Source organism: Lynx rufus, unplaced genomic scaffold (genome assembly GCF_022079265.1).
Source record: "Lynx rufus isolate CCGP_SWC_20201006 ecotype Redwood Valley unplaced genomic scaffold, mLynRuf1.p SCAF_25, whole genome shotgun sequence".
Lineage (NCBI taxonomy): Eukaryota > Metazoa > Chordata > Mammalia > Carnivora > Felidae > Lynx > Lynx rufus.
Window position 1 is genome coordinate 8,160,705 of NW_025814840.1, and position 10,975 is coordinate 8,171,679.

Consider the following 10,975-nt stretch of genomic DNA (forward strand, 5'->3'; position numbering starts at 1 on the left):
ATCTTATTTGGTTGTTGCTCTAATGGTGTGTAACGAACAATCGTGAATAGCTGTGGACATTTTTTTTTTTTTTGAGACAGAGAGAGACAGAGCATGAGCAGGGGAGGGGCAGAGAGGGAGACACACAATCCGAAGCAGGCTCCAGGCTCTGAGCTGTCAGCACACAGCCCGACGCGGGGCTTGAACCATGAGCCGTGAGATCATGACCTCAGCCGAAGTCGGACGCTTAACCGACTGAGCCACCCAGGCGCCCCAACAGTGAACATTTATTTTCCGTGCTCACAGTCGTGCGGCCTGGCTGGGCTTTGAGCTGGGATCACTTGAGCTTGGCTCAACTCTGTGGGTTGGATCCTGGTCTGCTCCACAGGCCAGTTCATTCTGGAACTAGCAGCTAAGAACACGGGATCGTGTTCTTCACCTGATAGGTCCCAAGAGCACAAGGGGACCACCACCATCACACCGGCACGGTTCAACCTCCGCCTGCTGCCTGTCTGCTAACATACCTTTGGCAGCTGCAGATCACACGGCCAAGGCCGACCCCAGCAGGTGGGGTGGTCTGCTTCTCCTACAAGGAGAGGCTGCAGATCACCTGACAAAGAAAGTGCACACATAATGCAATTAGGCGGGGGTGCAGAATTGGGACAGAATCCGTTGTATCACATGCAGGCACAAAACTCAAAAGGTGAAAATAGGGAATGCGATACAAAGTAAGTCTCTCCCCTCGCCCCAGCTCCTGGTCGCACGGTCTCGCCTTCAAAGACAACCGTCTCTCAGCGGTGGTTTTGACTACCTTCTATGGATCATACATGCCTATCCAAGTAGATCCGTAGATACTCATTTGTTTTTTTCACCTAAATGTACCACATGCTTCCCCATTTTGCTTTGATCGCTTAATATATGTTGGCACGTTATTACAGACAACTTGAAAATCCATTACCAACAGACATGAAGACGGAGTAGGATCTTTTGCAATTACCCACATTGCTCCAAAAAATATTGTACAGAAGTCATTTCGAGTGTTGATACAAATACCCCTTTATACCTACAGGAAATGTCTTTGAACCATAGTTGCTCGTTCAAAGACCACGTAGAATTTTAATGTTGTATGAAAATATTTTTAACTTTGCTGAGTGATCTAAATGGTTTTATTTACTTATTTATTTATTTAAGAGAGAGAGAGCAAGGATGCAAGCTGGGAAGGGGCAGAGAGAGAGAATCCCAAGCAGGCTCGATGTTCAGCTTGGAGCCCACTTTGGGGCTCAATCCCACAACCTGGAATCATGACCCGAGCCCAAGTCAAGAATTGGACACTCAACCAATTGGACACCCCCCAGGTGCTCCCTGCCGAGTGGTGGACAAACCCCGCCACCCGGCAGTCTTCCGTCGGAAACACACAACCATCTTAGAAACTGAGCAGATTGATAAACACACTAATAACATGTCTGTTGACGTTCAAACCATACTAGTGACCAACGACAATAACAACTTTTGTGTAACATTAATCATTAGGTGTCCTAGCAGAAGGGGTCAAACAGAGTTTGCTGCTCTTTTTAAATCAGGCCACATGTCCACGAGGCCATGTGTCCTGTAGGAGTTGAAGAATGGAATGTTCCTGTTGTGTCCTTCCCCAAATGACAGAGAAGTGATCATTACTCTAGAGAATGCCAGGCAAATGCCTGGTAGTCCTTTAAGACAGTCACCCTCCGGCCTTGGCCATGTGTAGTCAACAAGGAAGAACCTTCGGCTTCAGTGTATGTTGCAACCTGTTTTGGGTTTCTATCTGAAGGTCGTAAATATGTCTTTATCGATGTAACACCACCAGAAAGAGAACTCCCTTCATTCACGCTTGGAATCGTTAGACATGTATTACTCCTAGATTAAACTCTCAATAATTTTGCACTCTGATTTTCCAAGAAATCCCCCAATGCCATCATTTCTCATATTCCTCCTATCCCTCTTCCTCCAGTAGAGAAGCTCCCGGACCACGGCTATTATGTCTTAATATATTCTCAGCTTGCACAGAGCTCGTGCCCAGACATAATTTGTTAGAGTATAAAATTGTTGAGGAACAAAATTAGCTATTAAATACACGCCTCGTGGTAAAAAGTGTCTTGGCGTAGCAGTAAGAATGACTTGAGCGGCAGAAAAGCTACTATGTTCAACAACTGTTCCAAACACAGTGTCTCAAAGCAGACAGACTATGAAAGTTCGGAGAGAGGATAGTGGATTTTCTTTTCCAAGCTGATTGCTTTAGTCTTTTATTTATGTGGAGAGGCACCTATGCATGGGGCCATCTGCCCGTCTTTGTGCACAATGAGACAGACTGGGCAAAAAGTAAAGAAAGTTGTTACCCTACTTGATATTTCAGTCAAATTCAATGACAGCTTTTAGCGTATGGCAAGGTCTGAACCTTCAAAGCCCAGTTGAGATTCCTCTAAAGTCTGGACATTTCTCTTATCTTTTTAGTCACGTGGGTTTTCAGGGCGATGGGAAGGGTAGGGATTTGGGAGACAGACTTGCAATTTCTCCGTCAAAGTGTCTTGCCTTTGCTGGGCTTGTGCTAGACATTCCTACGCCTCTATTGCATCAGAGATCCAGGAAGTTCTCTGGGGCAACCTCTTCCTGTAATCCCACCCACGGCTACAGGTTAAGTGAGTCCTTGGACCCATAATAGAATACATGGATAAAACCACCCTCACTGCAACATAAACGAGTTGTATGCCTCTACCAATCAGTTCCCTTTTATAATCAGAGGGAGGCTGCGTTGTTCAGCAAGCAGTGCCCCCTTTACAGGATTGGGGCTTGGTTTTTTGGGTTTTTTTTTTTTTTTAGTGTTTTAATAGTTCATAAACAACTGACAAACGGAAGCACAGTCAGAGATTGAACTGGGGATGGAAACAGAGGCTAGGCGAGGTAGCGTCTAAATGTTAAAGACTTTCATCCTAAGAGCCATGGCAAGCCACCTAAAGGTTCTACCTGAAGGACACTCAGTCCCTGTATTCTGAAAAGATCACTTGAGCTTCTGCATAAAGAATGGGTTAGAAGGGACCAACAAAAGATTCCGGGCAAATCCATACATCTGACCAAGTCTCCTGATGCAGGCTGCGCTTGGGTACGGTGTTCTCCAAAGCGGTGATTCCTGGATAATCTGGAGCCATTCTGCCCCCAAACTAACATTCATCAATCTGATGTATATGTCTCGATGGGGGACAGTGATCACCACGAAAGCCATGCAGTAGTGGGGAAAATATCTACCGTATAATGCTATGTGAAGAGAAGCAAAGTAAAAATGGTACAATTCTATGATGTTAAGTGTATACACATATTAATAAATATATATATAAATATATATATATTTATTAAACATAAAACTGAGGCAATACAATGTCAGGGTAGAAACTTGATGAGTGACTTATTCTTTTTAATTTTTTGTTGTAATGATATAATCGTTACAACTGAAAATCTGCTAAGAGGGTATATCTTGTGTTAAGTGCTCTCACCGCAATCAAAATTATCTAGCTCTATATTCGCAATGTGTGCACATTTTCTGTTATGTGTGTTATATTTCAATAAAAAGGTTTTTTTACTTTTTTAGTATTTTTTTTAATGTGAAATTTATTGTCACATTGGCTTCCATACAACAGCCAGTGCTCATCCCAACAGGTGCCCTCCTTAATGCCCGTCACCCACCCTCCCCTCCTTTCAACCCCCCATCAACTCTCAGTTTGTTCTCAGCCTTTAAGAGTCTCATATGGTTTGCCTTCCTCCCTCTCTAACCATTTTTTTTCCTTCCCCTCCCCCCTGGTCTTCTGTTAAATTTCTCAGGCTCCACATAAGAGTGAAACCATATGGTATCTGTCTTTCTCTGTATGGCTTATTTCACTTAGCATCACACTCTCCAGTTCCATCCACGTTGCTACAAAGGGCCATATTTCATTCTTTCTCATTGCCACGTAGTATTCCATTGTGTATATAAACCACAATTTCTTTATCCATTCATCAGTTGATGGACATTTAAGCTCTTTCCATAATTTGGCTATTGTTGAAAGTGCTGTTATAAACATAGGGGTCCATGTGCCCCTATGCATCAGCACTGCTGTATCCCTTGGGTAAATTCCTAGCAGTGCTATTGCTGGGTCATAGGGTAGATCTATTTTTAATTTTTTGAGGAACCTCCATACAGTTTTCCAGAGTGGCTGCACCAATTTGCATTCCCACCAACAGTATAAGAGGGTTCTCGTTTCTCCACATCCTCTCCAGCATCTATAGTCTCCTGACTTGTTTATTTTAGCCACTCCAACCAGCATGAGGTGGTATCTCAGTGTGTTTTTGATTTGTATTTTCCTAATGAGGAGCGACGTTGAGCATCTTTTCATGTGCCTGTTGGCCATCCAGATGTCTTCTTTAGAGAAGTGTCTATTCATGTTTGCTGACCATTTCTTCACTGGATTATTTGTTTTCGGGTGTGGAGTTTGGTGAGTTCTTTATAGATTTTGGATACTGGCCCTTTGTTTAATATGTCATTTGCAAATATCTTTTCCCATTCCGCAGGTTGCCTAAAACGTATTTTTTAAAAACCCTAAGCTTTTCGGCTTTAAATCGACAAGCTAAAAAGTACAGAAGTATGCCTCACGCTTTTAATATTTTTATATAAATACTTTTTATACCTTAGCACTGCATATGGTAGCAAATATATTGACTATTGTAGTTCTGAGTAACAGTTTATTTTTTGCTAAGAGTTTTACATCAACTATCTCATTTAAAACTTATAAGCTTGTGGGAGAGTACCATGGTCATAATCGTTTTATAGGTGAGAAAATTGAGGCACAGAGCCATAAAAGCCAAATTTTCCTCAGATTGCATAAGTGAAAGAGTCATGATTTTAATCCAGGGAGTCTGACAGCACATATCTGTATAAATATGTTCAAATCATATATAAAAAATTTTAATGCTTATTATTCTTTTGAGAGAGAGAGAGTGGGGGGGGGGGAAGGGGCAGAGAGAGACAGGGACAGAACCCGAAGCAGGCTCCAGGCTCTGAGCCATCAGCACAGAGCCCCATGTGGGGCTCAAACTCATGAACCTTGAGATCATGACCTGAGCCGAAGTCACATGCTTAACCGACTGAGCCACCCAGGTGCCCCCGAAGTGGTATATAAATGACAATGGGACCCCATGGAGAAAACCACGTTTGTATTGCCCTAGACCAAAAAAACTTGAAAAATTAAGGCAGAAGAGGAGAAAATGTTTTGGGTTTCTTGTTTGTTTGTTTGTTTGTTTTGGCAGGGGGTGGATTGCTGTGTTTTTTGCGAACCCTAGCCACCAAATTGAGATGAAAAGATAGAACTACTATATGATCCAGCAAACCTACTTTGGAGTCTATATTCAAGGGAATGGAAATTACTCTCTAAAAAAGATATTCACCTGCGTGTTTGTGGTCTCATTATTCACAGGAGCCGAGACACAAACAACCCAAGTGTCCATTCACAGATGAAGGGATTAACAAAATGTGGTGCGCGCACACACACACACACACACACACATACACTGGAGTAATATTCAGCCATAAAGAAAGAAGGAAATCCTGCCATTTGCAACAACATGGATGGACCTTGAGAGCATCATGCTAAGTGAAATAAGTCACACAGAGAAAGACAAATATTTCATGATCCCAATTATTTGTGGGACCTACGAACATCAAGCTCATAGAAACAGAGTAGAGTGGTGGTTTCTGGGGAGGGGGTTGAGGTGGGGGGCAGGAGATGTCGTCAAAGGGTACGCACTTGTAACTAAGATGAGTAGGTTCTGGGGATTATGACAGCATGGTGACCATAGGTCACGATACTGTATTGTGTACTTAAAAGTTGTTGTGAGAGCTTTAATGTTCTCACCATAACAACAAAATAGTCATTATGTGAGATTAAGGATGTATTAACCAACCTTATTTGCGGTAAGCATTTCACAATATGCAAGTGTATCAAATCATCACGTTATATATCTTAAACTTACACAATGTTATATGTCAGTTATATCTCCATAAAGCTGGATGAAAAATTCAGATCAGTGGGAGATTGCCAATCAGGTCAATCATAACACACATGTCATTCCTTTGTCTGAAATACCAGGATCACTTCCAAGTAAGTGCAGAATCTAGCAATCCACTAGAGTATAGACCTTGTAATGTAAAGTTATCGAAAATCTGACAATGTTTCTCCTTTTCTTTGTCTTACCCTTACATTTACACAAAGGAAGAAACTCATAACCCCCTAACAGGCTCACTAGGGTGCCACAGTTTCTCAAGCCTAAATATCGCATTAATGTTTTGTGTAGAACAAGGTAAATAATAACATTAATTTCTAATACGAATCCATGTCAAATGTAAAGCCTTTGGTGAATTTCTTTCAGGAAGTACAATTAGTTTCGGAGAGGTGAAACCAGACTAAAATAATGGCTTTCTGAGACTCATTAATCCAAGAGCAAGGAAGTTATCTGACCACCCAGGCCTTATTCAGCTCTGACCACTTCCCCATTCTCCTCCTGTGAAACTCACCCACTCCTTTCAGGGTCTGGCCCAAACACCACCATTTTTGACAAGATTTCCCTGAACCTCAGGCCCCCAAATTAATACTTCTTCCAAATCACTTTTTAAAATATCTTTTAATTTTATTTATTTGAGGGGGGGGGCAGAGGATCTGAAGTGGCTCTGCACTGACAGCAGAGAGCCCAAGGTGGGGCTCCAGCTCACAAACCATGAGATCATGAACTGAGCCAAAGTCGGACGCTTAACCGACGGAGCCACCCAGGTGCCCCAAATCACTTTTTATTATGCTTCTGAGTTATCTCTTTAGTCTATCTCCCTAATGCACTTTAAGTGGCTTGAGAATAGATTCTGTGCCTTTCTAACCTTTTAATCTTTTAAAATCTTTATTTTGCAATAATATAGACTGATGTGAAATTGCAAAAACAGTACAGAAAGTTCCCACGTACTCTTCAGTCAGCTTCCCCCAAAGGTAGTATCTTACATAACTCTACTGCACTCTCAAGACCATGAAATTGACCTTGGTACAGTCCACAGAGCTTATTCAGATCTCACAAGGTTTCCATGCACTCCTGTGTGCGTGTGCGTGCGTGCGTGCGTGCATTGCACGCAATGAAATGTTATCACCTGTGTAGATTGTGTAACCAGCACTACAATCAGCATCTAAAACTGTCCATCGTCACGGAAATTTCCTTCATACTTTCCCTGTATACATAAATACCACTGTTAGTGCTCCCCAACCTTCCTTGAACCTAACCACTGACGACCAGGAATCAGTTCCTTCATCTCTGTGACTTTGTGTGAATGGAATCTGCAGTACGTGACCTTTTAGTCCTGGCTTATTTCACTCACTTGAGATCCATCCATACTGTTAACTGTTAACATGTATGAAATTTGTTCCCTTTTGTTGCCAAGTAGCACCCATGATACGGGCCCACCAGTTTATTTAACCATTTACCCACCGAAGGACGTCTGGGTTGTTTCCAAGTTCAGGCTTTTACCTGTTTTTTTTTTTTTTTCAACGTTTATTTATTTTTGAGACAGAGAGAGACAGAGCATGAACTGGGGAGGAGCAGAGAGAGAGGGAGACACAGAATCTGAAACAGGCTCCAGGCTCTGAGCCGTCAGCCCGGAGCCCGACGCGGGGCTCGAACTCACGGACTGCGAGATCATGACCTGAGCCGACGTCGGACGCCCAACAGACCAAGCCACCCAGGCGCCCCGGGCTTTTACCTTTTAACTTGTCAGGGCTTAGCAAGGTGACTTGAAGGAAGAAAACGCTCAAGTTGGAGTCACTAATTTGAATTAATTGCTAGTCCTACCCAAAGCAGGATTCCATGCTGACACCTGCTGTATACGTTGCCCTAAGGAGAAGTGTCAGTTTCTCTGCGTTTCCATTGACTTGACTGCAGAGTCCTTCACGCCTGTCTTAATCTGATATTTAGAGATCACAAAACATTGATGTGGTTCTCATTGCATTTTAGAGTTCGGATGGGATGTCAGGAATGCTCTGGGGGTGTAGTGAAAACAGATCGCTGGTGTTCACACCTTTACGGTTACGAAACACTCCCCCAGCCAGCGTCGGGGTGCGAGGGGACTTCGGTCTCCTCAAAATCTCCATCAGCATCATCCCGTCTCCCACAGAGCCAAGCCAAATGAAAAGAAGAATGGCAATACTACCTAGCAGTCATTAAAAATCTGTGCGAAGCATAAATAAAATACAAACACCGGTGGTTTTTTTTTTTTTCAGCAACTTGCACCTTTGCCATTTCAAAAGAAGTGTTTTATTCAAGCATAGGTGGCACAGCGATCCATTCGTGTCAGCTGCACAACACAATGGTGGGACAACCCTTAGACAAGGGTCTAGACAACCCTAGACAACCCGTGCTCACAAGCGTAGCCCCCATCTGTCTCCTCGCGACGCTATCGCAATACTGTTGACCCGATTCCCTGTGCCGCGTCTTTTGTTCTCGTGACTTATTCATCCTACTCCTGGAAGCCTGTGTCTCCTGCTCCCCGTCACCCATTTTCCCAACTTCCCACCCCCCTCCCCACGGCAAACTGTCAGCTTGCTCTCTGTATTCGTGGGCCCCTGGCTGGGTCCGTTGGTTCGTTTTTGGTTGGTTTGCTTTGGTTTTTCTTTGTCATTTTAATCTGTGCAGATGGCTTTCCTAACCAAACCTCAGTCCACTGGGCTGAGAAAGCTAACTTATTTGGGATACGATGGGTCTTCATAAGCTTCATCAAAGTAAGCACTTTTAGGTGCTCGCGTGAACAGCCCATAAACTAAAGTTGGAATCAGAGAAGATTTGCGTCACTTCTGCACAAGGGTGACTTACAAATTCATGAAGCGTTCCATATTTGTTCGATGTTCCCGTTGCTAATTTGTATTCTCCCTGAATGAAAGAAGACGTCTCTCCCGATTTCCTGGCCCACCCTCTGTCCATGTAGAGAGCACACCGTGAATGAAGCAGAAAGTAAATTGTTTTGTTTTGTTTTTTAAAGATTTTTATTTCTTTTATTTGAAAAAAAAATTTTAATATTCTTACCTTTTTTTTAAAGTTTATTTATTTATTTTGAGTGGGAGAAGGGAGGGAAGGGAGAGGGAGACAGAGCGTTACTCCCCGTGTGGAGCCTGATGCAGGGCTCGAACTCACGAACCGTGAGATCATGACCTGAGCCGAAACCAAGAGCCGGCCACTTAACTGACTGAGTCACCCAGGCGCTCCCTGAAGATTTTTATTTTTAAGTAGTTTCTACACCCAGTGTGGGGCTTGAATTTATAATCTTGAGAGCAAGAGTGATGTGCTCTACCAACCGAGGCAGCCAGATGCCCAGAAAGTGGAAAGAAATTCACTAGGGAGACCGTAGTAGGATGAATCATGGTCCCCAAACATGTCCTTGGCCTAATCTCAGAAACCCATGAATGTGTTTGTTACCTTCTAAGGCAGAAGAGACTTGGTCCATGTCATTATGTTAGGACACTGGGTTACCTGGGTGGGCCCGAGGTAATCACAAAGGTTCCTATAAGAAGGAAGCAAGTGGGGCACCTGGATGGGTCAGTCAGTTAAGCCTGTCACTCTTGATTTCAGCTCAGGTCCTGATCCCAGGGTGGTGGGATTGAGCCCCACATTGGGCTCCCAGCTGAGCATGAAGCCCGCTTGGGATTCTCTCTCTCCCTCTCTCTGCCCCTCTCTCCACTCTCTCTCTCTCTCAAAAAGAAGGAGGAGGAGGAGGAGGGGAAGGAGAGGAAGAAGGAGAGAAGAAAAGGCAGCAGCAAGAAGGTCAAAGTCAGACAGAGTACCTTGGAACGACCAGAAGCGGTGCGAGGTTCTCAGAGTCAGGAAATGCAAGGGAAGCAGATTGTCCCCTGAAGTCTTCAGAAAGAGTGCAGCGATCAACACCTTGATCCTAGCTTTAGCTTTCTGACCCTCAGAACTGCAAGAGAATCAACTTATGTAATTTTATTTCCTTTTTTAATGGTCATTTATTTTTGAGAGAGAGAGACAGAGCACAAGAAGGGGAGGGCACAGAGAGGGAGAGGGAGACACAGAATCCGAAGCAGGCTCCAGGCTCCGAGCTCTGGCACAGAGCCAGACGTGGGCCTCGAACCCGTGAGATCATGAACTGGGCCAGAGTCGGACGCTTAACCCACCGAGCCACCCAGGTGCCCCTAAACTTACGTAATTTTAAACCACGAAATTTGTGGTTCTCGGTTACAGTGGCGATAGGAAACTAACATAGAGACGGACTCTCCCATCCTGTGGTTCAACACGACTTAACACCATTATTTATTTAGTAGCCTGTGCAGCAGCTAAAATCATCCATAGTCCCAGCGGAGGATGGCCTACCTTTGGGGAAACAGGGACCTCCACTGGGTCATCAGGGAGAAGGGTAGCCTTAGATTAAAGCAACTGCGGAAGAATTTACGCCTGAGGCAGCGAAGCTGGTCGCCGAGATGATGGCTGATTATAGGGGAGGCGCATGTGGTCAGTGCCCTGCTTCCTCCCCTCCTTCAGTATCTGAGCTGAGACTACAGCATTCCTGAATTAGCCCTCCTTCAGCAAATGCATCCTGCCCTGAGGTAGGTCATCCTATGATTCTTTCTGTTCCTAAATTGCCCTGCCTTTCTCTGGTTTCAAGTAGGTTTGGGAATCGTCTCTTAAATTAAAAGAAAAAGGTTTATTTTGTTTGTATTCAACTGCAAAAGTAAAATATACTCATCCTAGGTATCTTAGAGAACAGAGACACTAACAAAGAAAATAATAAATAACCAAAATTCTCACCACCCAGAGAAAAACTACTTGGTTAATATTTTGATAGATTTCTTTCTGGTCTTCTTTCTATTCGTGTCTGTTTATCACTTAAAAATATTCAGTAAAGATTATTTAGTAGCCTTCATCCTCCCCTTTGAAACTTATTATGGACACGTTAATA

The 10,975-nt window shown here is 43.7% G+C and overlaps 1 non-coding gene across 1 annotated transcript; it reads left to right on the forward strand.

The window, feature by feature from the left end:
* Window positions 1-8,800: 8,800 nt before the first annotated feature.
* On the forward strand, window positions 8,801-8,903 carry LOC124518921 (U6 spliceosomal RNA). Its single transcript, XR_006963934.1, has one exon. It is a non-coding gene; the product is annotated as a U6 spliceosomal RNA (small nuclear RNA).
* The last annotated feature ends 2,072 nt before the right edge of the window (window positions 8,904-10,975 follow it).